The sequence below is a fragment of the Trichechus manatus genome, unplaced genomic scaffold (assembly GCF_000243295.1).
Source record: "Trichechus manatus latirostris isolate Lorelei unplaced genomic scaffold, TriManLat1.0 scaffold00119, whole genome shotgun sequence".
Lineage (NCBI taxonomy): Eukaryota > Metazoa > Chordata > Mammalia > Sirenia > Trichechidae > Trichechus > Trichechus manatus.
Window position 1 is genome coordinate 5,846,183 of NW_004444055.1, and position 20,233 is coordinate 5,866,415.

At 39.9% G+C, this 20,233-nt stretch overlaps 1 long non-coding RNA gene across 2 annotated transcripts in view; it reads right to left on the reverse strand.

Moving 5' to 3' along the window:
• LOC111821986 (uncharacterized) overlaps window positions 1–20,233 on the reverse strand; it is a 91,432-nt gene that overhangs the window by 35,533 nt on the left and 35,666 nt on the right. For both annotated transcript variants that reach the window (XR_002825284.1, XR_002825285.1), the window contains one exon: window positions 9,411–9,534. This is a non-coding gene — a long non-coding RNA (uncharacterized LOC111821986). The remainder of the gene's footprint in view (window positions 1–9,410; window positions 9,535–20,233) is intronic.

Genomic DNA, 20,233 nt, shown 5'->3' on the forward strand with positions numbered 1-20,233 from the left:
CTTCCGTAAAAATTTACAGCCTTGGAAACCCTATGGGGCAGTTCTACTCTGTCCTACAGGATCACTATGAGTCAGAATCAACTTGACAGTAATGGGGTTTTTTTGGTATCTGGTCCTCAAACTTCTGTTTCTCTTCCTGACCAAAATTTTCAGCCACCCCTGCAAGTTAATTTAACTTCTGGCTGATAGAACATGAACAAAAGTGATAGGTGCTGTGCCAGGCCTGGCCCATAAAAATCACTTTTATCTGATCCTCCAAGCTCTTTTACCTTTTCTGGCTCATTAAAAACATAGATGACAACCTTGAAGGCTATGAATTGAAGATAGCAGAGCCATGAAGATAGCTAGATTCGTAAATCCTTACTTGGAGGAAAGCTATTAACTGATCAAGAACACCCATTTGAACTTTATGTCAGCTAGAAATAAGCATCTATCATGTTTAATCAGTATACATTTTTGGATATGTTTGTTATAGCAGCCAGCATTTTCTTAACTAATAGAGAAAGTATTTAATGTATAAACACCATTTAAAATATGGAGTTATATGACATATCCAAGGGAGTAAGTGTAGAAAGACAATAGAAATGGTTTGGAAATTGAGTCCTGTGGCACTTCCACATTTAAAGATTAGAAAAAAGGGGAAAAATTAGCAAAGGAGTCTGAGAGGAAGCATCCAGGAAGGTGGGAGGAGAATCAAGAGGCTGTACTGATCTAGAAGTAGTGTAAAGAAAAGTATTAGAGAAGAAAGGACTGATCCACTATATCAAATGCAGTCCCTGAGGCCCTTTGTTTCTTCACCTCTTTTTTCAGTTGTATAAGCTACCCTAGCATTCTTCCAATAATTTTTCTATTTTCTTAAAATAATCTGTGTTATCGTTCTGTCAACCAAGAGTCCTTGACTGTGGAAAACAGACTCTAAGATGGACTCCAGTGATTCATACCTCCTGATATACATGTCCTTGTGTAATTTCTGACCCTTGAGTATGGGCTGAACTTATTGGTCCACTTCTAATGACTAGAATGCAGCAGAAATGATGAGATATCACTTCTAAAATTAGGTTATAATAAGATTGCGGCTTCCATCTTGGGTGTACTCTCTCTTGCTCTCTTTTGGATCATTCATCCTGGGAAAAGCCAGCAGCCACATTGTGAGGCAGCCCTGTGGAGAGGCTCATATGATGAGGGAACTAGACCTGCTAATACCATATGAGTGAGCTTGGAAGTGGATATCTTCTACCCCCAGTGGAGCCTTTGGATGAGACCTCAACCACAGCCAACAACTTGATTTAAACCCCCCTTATGTGGGAGTCCAAGGGTGGTATAGATTCATTTATCTCCTGGGAGTAATGGAAGTCCTCACAGATAAGAAGATGTTTAAGTTAGGTCTCAAAGTATACAAGTAGGAGCTCTGTAGGTAGGCAAAGAAAGAAGAACCTTATAGAGAGTAGGAATATAGGTGAGAGCAAGAAGTTGGGCTGAATTTGCACTATCCAGGGAATGGGGGAGCAAGTCTATATTACAGGAGCACTGAGTGCATGGAGGAGAAGGTGAGAGGCAGGAGTTAAAACTTCAGAGGTGGGTCAAGATTTGCAAATGTCTAGCTTTGAAAGGATTCTTCAAGACTCAATGTCAAAAACTGCCATTCGTTGTTCAACAATAAATTTTTATTGAGCACCTACTATGCTCCAAACACTGTTTATTGGCATGATCTTAAAACCAGTTAATAGATAAAGAATCTGGGGCTCCAAAAAGCAAGACAATGTGCCCAAAGACTCACAGCTAGTCCATGTCAAGGTATGGAATCAAGCCTATATCATCTCTCTCTAAGTGCAGGGTGTGTTTGGAAAGACGGTGAGTTAAACTTTATGATTGGTATATTAGTTTCCTAGGGCTTCCATAACAAAATATAAAGTGAGTGACTTTAAAGAACAAAAGTTTATTGTCTCACAGTTCTGGGGGCCAGAAGTCCAAATCAGAATATCAGCCGTGTTGATTTCTGCTGAAGTCTTTGAGAGTTCCATGCTTCTCTCCTAGCTTCTGGTGGCTCTCAGCAATCCTTGGCTTCTTTGACTTGCAGCTGCATCTGCTTCTATCATCACATGGCTGTCCTTCCTCTATCTGTATATGTATCTTCTCCTCTTTTATCAGGACACCACTCAGATAAAATTAGGATCCACCTTACTCTAGTATGACCTCATGTTAACCTATAACATCTTCAAAGACCCTATTCTCAAACAAGGTCAGGTTCACAGGTACTAGGGATTAGGACTTTAACAAATCTTTTGGGGGGACACAATTCCATCCATTGCAATTGGTGAAGGGTTGATATATAGAAGTAGTGGGATAAATAGCTGAAAAGGTATGTTGCAGTTGGATTGCAGAAGACCTCTTTGAATATGAGGCTAAGGAATTTGTACTAAATCTTGAGATAATGGGGAACAAAGACTTTTGAGTAATGAGGTGACAAAATTGAAGTGTTTTCAGAAGATTTATTTGGTATCTGATTACAGTATGGATTAGAGGGGGAAGAGACGGAAGGAAAGAGGCCTGTCAGGCAGCTAGTTTAAGCATATGGTGATAGGGGTCTAAGCTGAATGATGGCAGCAAAAAAAAACCTGAAAGATGGAAATGAAACAAATCCCTTAAAGGAAGAATCAACAGGACTTGGTGACTAATTTAACATAGAGTTAGGGACTGGAGGTTATGAAGAGGAAGCCTAAATGATAAGGAGAAAGATGGTACCATAAACATAAATAGGGAGGTGAAGAGAAGGATTGAGTTTGAGCGAAGTGTGTGAGAGGAAAGGGAAGATGAATTTCAACTATATAAAGTGAATTATAGTAAACAATATTGAATATGAATGTGTAACTTGAGATCAGGAGAGGTCTTGGCCAGTGATAAGGATTTGGGATTCATCTGCATAGAAGAAATTAAATCGAGTTAACTGAGTCAATGACTGTTTGTGGACTGAAGAAGAAGTGCAGTGTAGCAAACACTACTGGTTTCCAGTAGCCATTCCCCACCTTGACCTTCCTAACCAAATTTTCATTTGGTTCAGTTATCACCCCACCTCCCTTCAGCTATGTAATTTACTCAAAGTTGTTTCCAGATATAGTGGGTGGATCCTGGTTAGTCTAAGCCAATAATAGTCATTTCAGTCTCTTCGTTGGGCATTTACAGGGGGCACAAATCTAAGTAATGATAGTTGAGAAGTCTGCTAGGAAACTCCTAAGGAGGCATGAGAGGAGACGGCCCCCTCTTTTCCTCTGGAAGTTGCCACGTCTTGACATGAAACCTGGAACTGTTCCACCATCTTGAAGCCTTCGGGGAGCCAGAGTTCATTACGCAAAAGCTTCCTAACTGTGCTACAACCAGGAACCAAACCTTGGAAAATTATTCAGATTCAGAGGTCTAGAAGAGGAAACAAGACCTATGAAACACAGAAAAGTGTTGGTCAAAAGCCAGGGAGACAAAGAAAATAAAATTAGGATTGGAAGCCAAGGTATTAGGGGATTGAAAAGAAGCAGGGAATTTTGACAGAATGAGCTAGATTAGGGAGGAAACATTTGGAGACAATAATCCTTTCTGACCAGCCTATTCCAAGATGTGCTCTTGACAGGATTCCTGAGGTGAGTCTAGGGTCAGCAAAAGGTTGTTTCTGAACTACTAAACACATTTTCTTTTTTTTTAAAAGTAACGTTCATATTGGCTGGGCAAGTCATTCAAAAACCAGCCTCAATACAGCTAGTATTCAGATTCACCCGATTAGTGTGAAAATATGGGTAGAAATGGACTTTGCTACTTGAAATTAAGTGTGATCACACTCAGCAGCCTAGGGAGGCTCTTCAGTGCAAACTTCAATTACGACAGGCCTTCAGCCATGGGGAGTTGGGAGTAGCATTCAAAAAAAGAGATTTCTTTCTCTGGGATTTTCCGATTCGCAGACCAGGTCCCACATGAATGTTCTTTCACTTCTGTGGTTCTTTTTCCTGCTTTCAGCACCATCTTCTCACTTCTGCTTTACAGTTGTCTCTCCCTAGAACTCATACTGAACTCTTGGGTGAATGCCACATATGTCTTCGTGAGCTTTGGAATTAACTCAAATTACTCTTTCTCAATAAATCTCCCCCGAGCCACCACACAGCAACAGTGAATTCCCACCATGGGACTGGCCAAGGTACTAAGAAAAGCTGGCTGTGTTCTGTACTTTGTTTGTCTTCAGCCCTAGAGAATCACGGGACATTGACACCAAGATATTCAGGGAAAACTGCAGTATACAGCTCTTCTAAGTACAATTCTTTACTTAACCTGCCTTGAAGATTTGCCACTTAGACTTCCCAGAGTTCCCACTGGGTTTACTTTGCAAAAAGGTAAAAGCCAACAAGAGACAGGGTTCAGAAAATGGTGACTAAATACAAACATTGCTAGCTATTAGGCAAGATTCAAGACTTGGAAAAAAACACAACTGAAATTACCCAGGATTGTTTAGGCAGTGGCCAATCAGAGGTAATATTTGGTTGTAAAGTGGGGGCTCAGCCATTCTCTTTTGATTTAATGCATTTGTGGGAGTTCATGTTTTTTTCCTCAGCTTTTATTCATTGAGGGGTAGTTGGAGGGGTGGAGAGAGGTAGGGGAGAGCTGGCAGCGAGTACATAAAGCATTTACTGGCTAAAAATACCTACACTTCTGCCAAAATTGTGTTTATTTGTTAAAATACATTTCATCATGTTTTTGCAAAACTAAGTGCTGCTTCCCCCTCCCCCGCTCCATGGATACATGGGGATTGGGTTTCAGGGTGAGGTACCAGCTAACGCTTTGGGGACATTAATGTACCAGCTGCTCCTCTAGCATTCATTTTATTTCCAGTCCCTCGGCTGGTGTTACACTTTGTTTTTGTGTAAAGGAATCAGGATTAGAGGGCCTTTGTTAGTGAGGGAGAGAGAGGGAAAGAGAAGCATCCCCTTTGAGCTCCATGCACACAGGCAGCATAGCAAGCAAGGTTCAAAGCTTTGATTTACTTCTTACTAGCTGACTTTTTCAAGAAGAAATGATCCACCGCATCAGGCCGCTGTGTTGGAAGCTGGTATGACAATGGATTTGGGTGACTGGGGTTTCCAGGATGCAATTTACAGCCACCAAGCCAGGGTTACTCTTGAGCTCCATGCAGAAAAAAACACTTCCAGCCTGGCAAGAGGAGTTTGTAAAAAGGAAAGGTGGTCGCTGTCTGAGGACTGAACAGAAGGTCTGGGTTGCTACTTGATTCTTTGACAGGGTTAGCATTATTTTCACCCACTTGGAAATGCTGAAAAGTCACCCTCACTGGCCGCCTTGTCTCAGCATAGCGACCTGCTGGAACTACACCAGTCAGATTCTCCTTTGATGAGCAAATCGCCTGGGCCCCCGGGAGAAAGAGTGGCCTCCTTTATTGAGCAACAACGACTAAAACGGAATTGCTAAACACACACATGCACACACACCCCCACACGCTCGCACACATGTGCACAATGTGCATACACATGCACACACATAACTGCATGTGTGTACTTGCACACACATGCACACATACATTCACACACATGGGCAGACACACAAACACACTCAACATAGTCTTTAGTTGTTGTTTAAGACTGGAACAAAATTACTAAACAAAGTTCCCCCAATGAACACTTCCCTCTTTTATTTTTAAGAACAGAGAAAGACAAAGTGAAAAAAGGAGGCTTCCATATCCTCCTTCCCTTCCCCCTCACCAAAACACTCATTCTGAGGATGGAGCAGGGGTGGAAAAGTTCAAGAAAATTAGGCCTTGCCTATTTACTGACTCCTTAAGGCACTATTGTTGCTCAGCAGCTGTTCCTTTTGCTTCTTAGGCTGAGAATGGAGAATGACACCGGCAGGCGGCGGTGAGGGGGCGGGGGGAGCAGCCACATTTAATGGTTTTGGCACCTCAAGAAAGAAAGAAAGATGAGCTTTGTTTCTCAAAAAAGAGCAGAGATCTTGTTTCTGGTTGCTGTTATCAGAACCTGCTTTTAACCAAATGCAGTTGGATGGTAATGGTAATGTGAGGCCCTGTGTGTGTGTGTGTGTGTGTGTGTGTGTATCAGTGGAAAGGGAATAGAAGAGAGAGAGGATCAAATCACGCTCCATTCAACCTTTAATTCTGTATTTAAAAAAAAAAAATATATAGAAAGGGCTGAAATTTTTCAGCCAAATGAAAAGCAGTAAAGTGGTTGAGAAAGACTATGACTAAGAGAGCATTGCAATGGAAAATATGTAAAAAGAGAAGTTAAACCAGCTGGCTTATTTAATTTTGGCTTTTTCCCCTCTTTTCACATTTTTTTTTTCCTTCAGCTTAGACTAGGGAAAAATGTACTGTGTAAATATCAAGGGTTTTTCCTAGTATTTAGCCCTCACAAAATTCTTCACAGGATTTAGCTGCACACTGGAGCTGGGCGTGAACAAGACATTTCATTCAGGTCACAGGCTGATTCTTGCTCGATGTTTTAACTAAGCTCTTATTATTTATTCCAGGAGCCTCCTGTGCCTGGGGCTGGGGATGAGAGGGTGAGTTGGTGGGAAGGGGAGGGAGAGCTCCAGTAACTATTCGTCTCCCCACATTATTTTATTGCAGGAATGTTTCTTCTTCCGTTCTTCTATTATATCCAAGAACTAAATATCAAAGCTCTTTTACAAAGTATAAGGAGCCCTGGTGGTGCAATGGTTAAGCACCTGGCTGCTAACCAAAAGGTTAGCAGTTCAAACCCACCAGCAGCTCTGCTGGAGAAAAGACCTGGCGATCTGCTCCTGTAAAGTTTTCAGCCTAGGAAACTCTGTGGGGACTGTTCTGCTAGGTCCTATAGGGTCACTCTGAGTCAGAACGGACTTGATGGCACACAACATTCCAAAGTACATTCATACATTTCCAGTTTATATTAATTTATTCATGTATTTGACAAACATCACTTAAGCACTATCTATATACTAGGCATTGTTTTTAAGTGCAAGGGAAACAAAGATAACAAAAACGTATTCCCTGCCTTATACTTCAAACAAAAAGAGAGACAGATATCTAGACCAGTAATTATAATAGTGTAGTACATACTAGCAGTCCCTGGGTGGTGCAAATTGTTAATTGCTTGGCTACTAACCTAAAGGCTGGCAGTTTGAATCCACTAGTGGCACCTTGGAAGAAAGACCTGGCAATCTACTTCCAAAAAGTCATCCATTGAAAACCCTATGGATCACAGTTCTACTCTGACACACATGGCATCACCATGAGTCAAAATTAAGTTGATAGCAACTGATTTATTTTTGTTAGTTTGTTTTAGTAAGTAGTAGTACATAACAGAAAGGAAAAATGTAACTCTGCCTAAGAGAGCAGGGAAGGCTTCCAGGAGGTGGTAATATTGGAATTGAGTTTTGAGGGGTAAGCAGGAGCTTACCAGGCCAGGGCAAGAAAGGGCATTCCAGGCAAAAAGAACAACAGTGAAAAGGCCTTATTTTCACCTTGGGTAAGTAGGAGAGTCTGCAGTGGTATTCCCAAACTCAGGTTCTAGAAACCCCAAAAGACAGCATTTAGAGGTGAAGGTAGAATTAAGCCTAGTGGAAAATAGCACCCATACATCATACTAAAGGGACCAAGTGCAAAGATGAAACCCAGTAGCAAGGCAGAAGCTGGAGGCAGCATAGATTTGGGATTGTGGGTAGGGGGAGAATCTGGAGAGAAAGTCTTGAACAGAGTGATAGGGGCTTTTTAGAGGCAGTCCATGGGGTTTGTCTAGGGGTGAGGAAGGGCAGTGTTAAAGGCATGGAGCCTGTTGGGGCAGGCATGGAAGCAAGACAAAGCATACCATAGTCAGGGGATTAAGGTCAGTCTTCATGACTGATGCCCAGGCAATTAAAGAGGATGGTGGAGGAGAGGGAGTCAGGGGCTAGATCATGAGGAGCCTTGTAAAATGTGCTCAGTGGTTTGAGTACCTTCCTTCCAACTGGAATTTCCCAAAGGATGGCATGGGTGCCACTGGTAATAATCAAGATGTTGTTTCATGGTACATGAATGATGTTTTTAAAATTTTAGTAGTTATGTATTTGTTTTTAAATTTTTAATAGTTATGTATTTGTTTCTATACAAATTAGAAAAATATGTAACTAGTACATTAAATCTAAATTTTCACAGGTAAGAAAATTGCTTAAGATGAAGCAAAAGTAGATAGCACCATGGTGAGTTGACATATAGACAAAATTAGGAAACTTTTAAAAGAGATTGTACATATACACCGCAAAAACTGATGAGGTGTTCTATAAATGACTGAAGTTTGAAAACTTTGGCAGTAGGCAATGGGGAACTCCTGAAAATTTTTAAGCATTGCACTTTATTTTGGAATGTTGATTTTTTGGGGGGGTGGGTGAATGGGTACTTGAGGTACCTGTTAAGGGAGATTGCATTTATCTTACAGAATCACAATAGACTGCATAATATTCAGGTTCATGTTTCAATACAAGTTCAATATAAGCTCTAATTTGAGCCCTGAAGCACTTAGACAATACTTCTAGCAACTTCTTGTAATAATTTGAAATACCCATGATTTTCTTTTAATCTTGAACAACTTGATGTATATATTCAGGTGAATAATTTTAGTAGAAATGTACAGTGGTCAAAAAGACTTCCATGGTATGGGGTAATGGGATACTAAACTGTGTGTATTGAATGTTACGTAAATCTATGTCTTTGCAATTCTCTTGTTAATTTGGTTTACATAGACTTCATTTGTTTTATTAGCTCCTGTTAATTCCAACCCATGGCCTGAGTGGAGCAAACAGCTAAGCACTTGATTATTAACCAAAAGGTGGGCAGTTCGAACCTACCGGAGGCACCTCAGAAGACAGGCCTGGTGATCTGCTTCTGAAAACTCACAACGTTGGAAACCCTATGGAGCAGTTCTAATCTGTACAGACAGGGTTGCCACGACATAGACCTAAGTGTCTTATTTTTTGGATATACTTGGTTACATTAAAAAACTTAACAAACACAAATATTTGTTGACTGAATGAATATCTCCACCCTCTTAAAATGTCTCTCTTTTACCTTATTAAAAGTATTCTCATATGGTTAAAGATCATTATGTATCCATGATAATCACAATCTCATGCAACCAAGGATTTAATTTCTGACAAATCTGGATTCAGAGTAATTTACAAATTGAAAAATGATACCAAGAAACTACGGCCTGCCAGGCAGTGTTGTTTCTTGGTTCCAGGAAGAATTCCAAAGAGGGCTTTTCTGCAGCCAACACACCTATTTTGCTATAACGTCCTGTATAAGATGTTATTTTTGTATGTCAGAGTAGATTAATGGCTTTAACAAATAACCCCTAAATCTCAGTTGTGTAAAATAACAAAAATGTATTTCTTACTTATCAAAATTCAGTGCAGTTGTTCATAGTTGGACAGCTCTCCTGGCTGCCTCTGTGACTAGGGAATCAAGGGTTTTTCCATCTTGAGTTATGGCCATTTTCAAAACATGGCATCCAAGATCACCTGGGAAGGTGGGAAAAATATGGAAACAGTATGTCAGATAGTTACTTAACTTTACATAGGTGTCAAACAAACTGCTCACATTCTGTTGGTTGGAAACAGTCATATGGCCCCCAATAGATACAAGGGGGCTAGGAAATACGCTCTCTGACTAGGTAGCTGCTTCCCAGTAACCACTTTGCACTAAGAAAAAGGAGCACAAACCTTTGGTGGTTAGCTAACCTATTCTACCATTTCAAGATATATCACCCAGGACTGTATTCTGATGATGGAGTAACTATGAGTTGATCAAGAGATAATGTAAATGAGTGGTTCTTTACATTTTGCGGGTCATGAATCTGATAAAATTCATGAACCTTCTCCCTAGAAAAACACATAAGCCTAAACACAAACAATTTGCATAGAATTTCAGGGGCTTCATGGATTCTTTGAAGCCCATCCACTGAAATCATTAGAGGGTCATAGACCTATACTCTTGATAGAGTTGAGATCATTTTGTTCAGAGGTATATTTTGCAATATATTGTAAATCATGAACCATGGGATAACTTAAATCAGACTTTTTTTAATCTGCCAGATTGGAGTCTACATTTTTAAAAAACTAATTGCTAGAATTAAGAGATCCAGAATAAAACTAGTGTGCCATTTAACTTTCAGATGCCAGTTTCAAACTAAGCAGAAATTCTTGTCTCTACCACTGAAAAAGACTTTATGTTGGAATCTCGCCATCCATTTTGCCACTTACCAATCCACTTCACAAGTCAACCAGGGTGACATCTAAAAATTAAAACTTAGTCATGCCTCCAACCTAAAGACCTTTCAAATAGATACAGACCCAAATCTTTAACCCAAATGATATATAATACCCTGAGTAAACAGACACTATCTGCTTCTCACATTGTGTGCCCCTTTGCTCTCTGTGTTCCCTCCCAAGTAGGCTTTCTTTCACTTTCTCCCACCTCAGGACCTTTGCACATGCCTTTGTGCAATTCTTAGAATTGTTTTCATTCTTTATGTAGTTAACTGCCACTCACCTTTCAGATCTCAGCTCAACTGTCACTTTGTCAGGGAAGACTCTGCAGTGGAACCAAGTAAACCAGGTCTCCTATATGTTCTCAGAGCACCCATTACGTGCCTTTCATAGTGTTTAGTACAGTTTGTAACAATATGTTTGGTCATCCCCACTAAAAGGTAAGGTTCATGGGGGCAGAAACTGTGAATACCTGGTGCTACAACTCAGTCCCTGACTTAGTGTGTGGAATATAGTGGGCACTTAATATTTGTTGAATAGATCAATGAATAAATGAATGTTGCAAATCCTGTACTCTATATCTTGAAAAAAAAAGCTAAGTGTTAAAGGTTCTTGAAACCAAATTGCTGTCTCATTGTGAGCAGTGAATAGTATAACCAAGTCAGTGTTCGATCTGGTCTAAAGGAACTTATCAGTTAGGCAATAACTTTTATCGTGCCACATAACAACCTCTGCTTTTAGATAACTTACAGTCCAATAGGAGAAACAAGCAGTAAAACATGTGTTCATCATTATTTTAAATTACAACAAGGAGAGGGCCTCGTGGAGGGAGTAAGGACAGAGAAAGGGGACTACCATGAAAACAAATGTAAAGTAGGAGACTATTGGGTTAATCCAGGCAAGCTTCCTGGGAAAGATGGTCATCGAATTCAAGTTTGAAAGTCTGTTTATAACATTTGGAGGAGGAAAGTATTTGGCACCCTGAGGGCCAACGAAAGATTTTGTCCACAAATCTTGTTCATCCCCAGCCTCCTGTTTTGTCATTCATAAGGATAAATCTATAAGTTATGAGATGGGATGAATCAGGCTGCCATTTTAGTCCTCCAGCAGAGTTCAAGACATTAAACATGTGTGTCTTATATTCTCTCCGATAGATTGTATTATTGTTCAAAATACTCACTGTCTCTTCCTGTGGGGGGATTTTACATCCCTGTCAGACATGGCCATGTGATCTGCTTTGGTAAATGAAATGTGAGTGAAAGTGACATGTCAAATTTGAGTAAAAACTTTGAGAGCCATTGTGAGGTTCTATCATCTCTCCCTTTTCCCTCTGACGTAGCTCATTCGTGTCCCCAGACAGGGTTCCTCTATCAAGCTGGATCCCAAAGAGGAGAGGATGAGGAACAGAGCCACAAACTGACAGGCAGCCAACATGTAACATGAGTAAAATATTAACTTTCATTTTTGTAAGGCACTGAGAGAGGATCATTTGTTTTATAGTATAACTCAGCAAAAGTTGACTGATACACATTCTTTCCTGAAAATTGTATACAGTTCAGCCCAAGCTTTGACCTATACACCTAATAGAAGAATTGCCATTCCCTACTGGATGGGTCATCATTTTTATCCAAATACACAGCTTCAGCAAGACAAAAGTGCAGTCATGAAAGAGAAAGTGGAATTCTCAACCATTGAAGCCAGGGACTATTCTTCATCTATTGACTTTGAAGATGCTGAAGCTAGCTTGCCCTGTAGCTCTCTGTTAGATGTGCCAAGGGGATTCCATTTTAGAGACAGAGGAAAACTAACAATAGATTGCTGTCAACTAAAAGGGAATTTCCTTTTCTGGGAAGGAAAATCAATAAAAAAATTTAAAAAGCTTTATCTGCTAATTTATACTGAAACAACAATAGAGCTCTCCATAATATCATTAATAGTAATATCTCATAGAGAAATATAAAAGTAATGTACTCTAGACGAAAATAGTTTATAGAAGTTAGCTAAGTTTTTATTTGACGTTCCTTCCTCCTCTCTTCCTCTTCCTTTCAAAGTTTCTGCTTCATTTTCCTTCTTTGTCCTTTTTCCTTGCCTTTACCCAAAATCTACTCATGGAAGTCTTTGGATAATGCAGAGATGAGATACAGATAGATAGATAGACAGGCAGACAGATAGATAGATAGATAGATAGATAGATCTCCCTATTGAAAGCAAAAGATAAATATGCACTTATTTCTAGGAGTTCAGTCCATAACTCAGATATGAAAAAAACTTGCTTAACCCTCAGCTTCTAAAGCTTGAAAGTCTTCTAAAAGCCACTTGAAATTTGAGGATTTTTTGAAACTTTATTTTAAGTATAGTATAGTCCCATTTCCCTCAAGTTGCATGGCCATGAAAACTTCAATTCAACTCCATACGCTTTCACTGAGTACCTGCTGGGACCATAAAGTCAGGTAGAACTTGCAGTTTAAAAAGTATGGATTATCTCACTGAAGAGCCATTTTGTCATGAGCTTTTCATTCCAAGGGCAATTCCAGTTAACCTTACAAATATTCCTCAATTTGAAGTATGGTGGACATTATTATTTATTACATCCCATGCTTGGTAAAGTAGACAGCAAAAAGAGGAAGACCCTGAACAAGATGGACTGACACAGTGGCTGCAACAATGGATTCAAGCATAGCTGCAATTGTGAGAATGGCGCAGGACCAGGCAATTTTGTTTTGTTGTACATAGGGTCGTTACGAGTCAAAACCAACTCGACAGCACCTAACAACAACCACATTGCTAGTAAATGCTGTTCTGTCCCTAGCTGTGCTGAGTTTTTTAAATGTTCACTATAAGGTGTATGTGCAAAGGTAGGCTTACCATTTAATCACCCAAGTCACTTTTTGGAAATTGAGCATTAAAAGGCAAGGCAGAAACTTCCAGTGTTCAGACATTGAAACATATTAAAAGCAAGAGTAGGAGCAGTGAGATTTCTGTGCCACGGTGTCTGAATTTGCAAAGGTTTTCTGATAATCAGAGGAGGTATATTGAGTTACTCGTGGAAAATGTTTTGTGTTACTTTTGTAGCTTTGTGATAAAGTGAAAAGAGCCCTGGGTGAGGAATTAGGAATTTCAGAATTTCTCAAAGGGTTTCATATGCCATATTTTTGTAACCTAACAAAAAATGTAAATGTATTACAATTTCATGACCATGAAAATGATAAACTACTTTTTGTTCTGGATCGCTTTAGTCCAGTATAGAATGATTATAATCAGATTGATATGTATAAGAATTCAAAGTCAATTATGAATACATGTGGAAGAGAGTTAATGCAATTTTTCATAGTTGCTCCTTGTTTAAAACCATCAAAAGAAAGGGGAGTATTGCAAAACTCTGCAGTCCAAAAGTACAGTAGTCCTTCAGCTACCCAATACACAAAGCATATAATGATGATAATTCCTGGGTATATCAACCAAGGAATAGGCCAGCTGATCGTTAAGTTCCCTCACTATAAGAATAATAATTATGTGAGTGCTAGGGTAGGTCATTCCCTCCCCAAGTTCAAACTTTCAGGGAAGACAGAATGTGACTGCCTAACTGGCTCTTTTTTGAAAGCCAAATGCCAAGTAAGTCAGTATCTTAGGATATCAGTGCTATAAAACTCACGAAACACCCAGCATGTGACTTTGAGAACATTAATTACTGGAGGTTAGAACTAAGTGAAACTTTTAGAAATTTTGTAGTCCGTTTCTCTTGTTTTAAAGAAGTGAATACTGAGGCCCAGAGAAATAGAGTAACTTCGTCAAGGTCACAGATCTAGCAGTAACAGACTTTGCCCTGATCTGCTACCTCCTAGTCTGGGGCTTTCCTCTCTGCTATGTCTTTCGGAAACCAACCACGGTCTTCTAAAATTGAACTCAGGAGTAACAGTCAGGAAACGTGAATCTATTAGGATAGGATTCCAAAGTATGGCATATCCCTTTGATAATTTAAATATAGTAGCAATACTAAAAATGAGATCCTACTATAGAGGCTTAAAATGTGTGCGTGTGTTTGTTTGTTTTTTCACACCCAGTGTTATGGATGAAAAAAGGAGCCCTGGTGGAGCAGTGGTTAAGAGCTTGGCTGCTAGCCAAAAGGTCAGCAGTTTGAATCCATCAACTGCTCCTTGGAAACCCTACGGGCCAGTTCTGCTCTGTCCTACATGGTCTCTACGGGTTGGAATCAACTCAACAGCAATGAGTTTGGGTTTTTTTTGGGGGGGGTTGGGGAGATATAGGAAAAAAGAAAGAGTCTTCACTCATGTATCAAGCTACCAAGAGAACTCCATAAATTATTTTCTCCTCAGAGTCACCTTGCATTACTCTCACCCATTTTGGGTACTCCTTAAAGGTGAGGATTATTCCTGAGGTAGAGATGGGAAAGAGATGCATTTATAGTAAAATTGTCTCTAAACCAGGGACAAATGCTGGCCTAATTTGATTTTCCTTTCTTCTTATCCAACAGTATTAGGACATTAATCTTCCATTTATTATGTTTGTATTATACCAGAACTACTGCTTAAATAGCTATATCATGTGCATATTAAATATGAAATTGAGTCATAGAAACACCCTTAAGACAATTCATGTATACAAAAAAAAAATGCTATCAGGTCAAGTTTCCACATCCGTCAGGAAATTGCAAACACAATACTGCCATACTTTCCTGTAGTTTTTGTCGTTGTTTAGTATTTGCTTTTTGCAAATTGCCTTCAGAGTAATGAGTGAATTTAATCTCTCTATTATTGCCATACCCTGTGTCTCACCAGAGGCCTTATCATTTTTTTAAATCTCCTACATTTTCTTCTGACTCAGCTCCTGATTACTTCTTCTTAACTAAAAAAAAAAAAAAAAGAAAAGAAAATTTATCCTCAAAGGGCAAATATCTGTTACCACTAAAGATCAGTTGGAAAGAATGTTAATAAGGCTCTTTAAAACATTTCAAAGATTTGATTAGCCATGGGAAGAGCACTGGAATAAGTACATGGCTTTCCAATCTTTACTACAAGAGGAGACCCCTTTCATCAGTAGAAACACTTTCTGACATACTTGTTAAAAATCAATCTTTCTTACTTGAATAACCATCATTATATAACTTATGCTTCCACAGATTTATCTCTAAAAATTTCCAATAAGATAGTTTGAAGCCAAAGTTGAAAGAAATCCTGCTACATGTCCTAGACTATTACTTCTCTTATAACTTGTGCAACAAAGGTTACTATAAAAAGGGCAGAAACATTTAAGCCCTAATAATTTTCACCTGGTCAATACAACTACAATGTCAGTAAATGTTAATTTACTAATGCCTAAACTATAAAAATTCAAATGTGTACTCTGTGTGTGTGTGTGTGTGTATCTGTGGTTGAGCAGTTTAACGATTCTCAGTAAAAACGTTTCTTCAATCCGTTCCAAGACAATCATCCCAGCTAACCTGCGCTGTAACCTTTCGGGGAATTTGGAAAGAAGAGAAGACCTTCGTTTCCCCTTTTGCTATTGGGCTAGAGCTGCCTTACCTCTTCCAAATACCCTGACTCAGCATGGACTGCAAATATCAGAACCTGCTCAATGAGTGGGAAGGTTCCTAGTCATTGCCCTTTCCACCTGGAGTAAGGGCCGCCGTCTGAAAAGGAGAGGAAAAGCTGTAGGCATCATGTAAGAAAGGATGGCCCCACTTTTTTTTAGAATTACACCCTGAAAAACCAGGCAGAAATAAAAGAGGCACAGAAAAGTGGACCCATATACTGAGCTGGTGGGCAATAGAGTTGGAGAGATTATAAGATGGGGTCCTGGAGCCAAGCTGGCTGGATTTCAGTTCTGCTTCTGAGCTTACTTTATGAACCTAGGCACATTTCGTAAATTCTCTGTGCCTCAGTTAACTTGTCTATAAAATGAGGATCGTGGTGCCTATGTTGTGGAGCTTATTATGTCATAGAGTTGTTAGAACAGTGCCTGGCACGTAGTGAGCATTCAATCAATAGAAAGTAATATTATTACTTTTGTTGTTAGTTGCTGCTGAATCTATTCCAACTCATGGTGACCCCATGTGTGCAGAGTAGAACGGCTCCATAGGGTTTTCAAGGCTGTGACTTTTTGGAAGCAGATCCCCAGGCCTGTCTCCCAAGGCACATCTTGAGGCACTAAGCTTTCAACTAGTAGTTGAGCACCTAACTGTTTGCACCACCCAGGGATTCCTATATTATTACTAGAGACTGTCATTTATTGAGAGCTTACTGAGTTCCTGAGTGCCCGATTAATGTAGCATGTACTTTCCTTAGAATTCTTCCCATGAATTTCTACTCTCCAAAGTGAAACCCAGTCTCGATTAGCTATTTAATGATGGTGTTTTCTTTCTTGATGTGGATGTCAACAGAACACTTTAAGAAGAATAATAATAATAATTCTAATTTTTTGTAATGTTTCACTTCTTTTTTTTTTTACACTGAGCTGGTGGGCAATAGAGTATAGGAGAGATTCGTAAGATGGGGTCCTGGAGCCAAGCTGGCTGGATTTCAGTTCTACTTTTGAGCTTACATTGTGAACCTAGGCACATTTCATAGATTTTTCTAGATACATATTCAAATTCCTTGAATATATAAAATGAGAAGATAACAATCATGAAAACAAATTTATAGCCTTCCCCCACCACCACGACACCTACGTTCTATTCATTATTCAGTGTTGCCCAAGATAACTCACATCGTATGAGAAAAGACAGGACAGAAGCCAGAAGAGGTAATGACAGCCCATTCTACCCAATTTCCAAGCACAGTTACTGAGCTAAATCTATCCATGCTCTATGGCAGTGTGAGTGACCGTACACCCTGCCAAGGAGTCATTGTCATGACAGCAGTTGTAAAATGCTGGCGACCTTGCTGGAGAGCTTGCAAGCAAGGCCAGTGCTGGGGACTTCTGGAGCTGCTGTGGATGAAGTGGAGGACCTATTTAAGGAACTGAAGCTTGGGCTGAGATGCTTCATCCTTGCATAAATGAAAGGGCAGTGGTTTCCTTCCAGCCCCTTTGGTGGCTTTCTTTAAGCTGTCTCAGCTCAAGAGCCTGGATCTAATTTGAGATATTTCCCATTTGTGCCACAAAACACTGCAGGGACAACTGGTATTCAGGCACAGGGACCAACTGCAGCATCTCCAAATTATCTGTTGTTGTTACTGTTGTTGTGGGCCATCGAGTCAATTCTGACTTATAGTGACCCTATAGAACAGAGTAGAATTGTCCCATAGGGTTTCCTAGGCTGTAATCTTTACAGTAATAGATCTCCTGCAGAGCCACTGGTGGGTTCCAACTGCCAACTTTTTGGTTAGCAGCCAAGTACTTAACCATTGTGCCACTAGGGATCCAAATTATCTACTCTACTAAAAAGTCCACTTTGAAACCAGATTTTTAAAGAAAGTAGAATTTTGGAAGGGAGCCACAGTCCTGTTTTGCATCACCAGGAAAACAGCTTTCCTGCTATCTCTTAATAAAGAAAGTTCTCATAGGTGAATTTCCCTTAGGCAGGTACTATTTCTGGTATTTCAACTCTACAAGCAATTCAACTACAACAAATAAACTAAAATAATGATAATAATAATATAATAACCATGTACTATTGCGTTATCAATGTCTTTCTTTCATGCAGTGCTGTATTAAGGGCTTTCTTGTAAACAAGATCTCTACTTTCCCATCCCTAGCCCTGCTTCCCACCAACTCTGATAAGAAACCACTCTCAATAAGTCTGAGTAATGTCCAGTGGGATTATTTTGAAGAACATAATTGCAGCTACTGAGAAAGAGACTCAATGTAATTAAGATTAAATTAGGATAAAATTGTTTTCAGGAGATTGATAATTACACTCTGGACTTTAAAATAACCAAATGTATGCCTGTAACCTCACCCAAACTGAGGGCGGATGCCTACCCCTACATCTACCACAGTGTTTTAGTGGATCTTGGAGTGTGACCAAGCAGAGTTTTTTTGTGTGTTTTTGTTTTGTTTTATTTTGTTTTTCCCACATTGGCACACAGTTGTATTTATCTAAGGCAATTTGTATATTTGCAAATGACAGCATAACCAGTTTTGCAAGCTTCTATTGGGAAGATTAACCTGTATGTCATCACTGAAAATGCTGCTTCCTCCTTTGGGAAGTAGCATATTGACTGCTTTCTCATCTAAACTGCTTTTCCTTCTGTTGCCTTCTTTTAATGCAACCCAAACTAGACTTCTAGTGTTCACCAGTAGCCTTGTTCTCCTCTTTTTCCCAGGCACAGAGCTAGAATATCTTTTTCAGCTTCCTTTGAGGTTGAATAGTACCTGTTACCGGTATCTTGCCAACCAAATGGGGGCAAAAGTGATGGGTGCTATTTGTTGGCCTGGGCCATAAGAACCTTCCACATGTGATCCTTGCTCTCTTTCCCTAGCTGAATGGAGAGGACTCTAAGAACTTAGAGTAGGTGGGTCTCCTGGGTTCCTGAATGACTGTGCAGAACAGAGTTTACTCCACTCCATCCCTACCATTCCACATTGAACTATGTTGTGAATAAGAAATCTTTGCTGTAAAAAACAAATAACCCAACTAAAAAATGGGCAAAGGATATGAACAGGCACTTCACCAAAGAAGATAATCAGGTGGCTAACAGACAGATGAAGAAATGCTCACGATCATTAGCCATTAGAGAGATGCAGATCAAAACTACAATGAGATATCATCTCACCCCAACAAGGCTAGCACTAATCCAAAAAACACAAAATAATAAATGCTGGAGAGGTTTTAGAGAGACTGGAACACTTATACACTGTTGGAGGGAATATAAAATGGTACAACCACTTTGGAAATTGATCTGGCACTTCCTTAAAAAGCTAGAAATAGAAGTACCATACGATCCAGCAATCCCACTCCTTGGAACATATCCTAGAGAAATAAGAGCCATCACACGAATAGATATATGCACACCCATGTTCATTGCAGCACTTTTCACAACAGCAAAAAGATGGAAACAACCCAGGTGCCCATTAACGGACGAATGGATAAACAAACTATGGTATATCCACACAATGGAATACTACACAACGATAAAGAACAATAATGAAGCTGTGAAACATCTTATAACATGGAGGAATCTGGAGGGCATTATGCTGAGTGAATTTAGTCAGTTACAGAAGGACAAATATTGTACAAGACCACTATTATAAGAACTCAAAATTTTAAACACAGAAGAAAACATTCTTTGATGGTTACAAGGGTGGGGAGGGAGGGTGAGGGTTATTCACTAACTAGATAGTAGACAAGGATTATCTTAGGTGAAGGATTAATGGTCTGACTGAGACCGGAGGTGCCCCGGAAAGCATGGCCCCTGGACTCTCTATCAGCGCAGAACTAAAACAATTTACGAGGACAACCCTCCAGACAGGGACTGGACTGGATGGTGGGACAAAAAGTGATAGTTGTGAAGAATGTGCCTCTTAGTCAAGTGGATACAAGAGACAAAAGGGGCAGCTTCTGTCCAGAGGTGAGATGGGAAGGCAGAGAGGGTTAGGAGCTGGTTGAATGGTGTCATGGATTGAATTATGTCCCCCAAAAAAATGTGCGTATCAATTTGGCTGGGCCATGATTCCCAGAATTGTGTGGTTGGCCTCCATTTTGTGATTGTAATTTTATGTTAAAGAGGATTGGGGTGGGATTGTCACACCACCCTTACCCAGGTCACATCCTTGATCTAACGTAAAAGGCATTTCCCTGGGGTGTGGCCTGCACCACCTTTTCTCTCTTAAGAGATAGAAGGAAAGGGAAGCAAGCAGAGAGTTGGGGACCTCGTACCATCAAGAAAGCAGTGCTGGGAGCAGAGAGCGTCCTTTGGACCCGTGTCCCTGAGCCGAGAAGCTCCTAGTCTGGGGGAACACTGATAAGAAGGCTGAGAGAAAGCCTTCCCCTGGA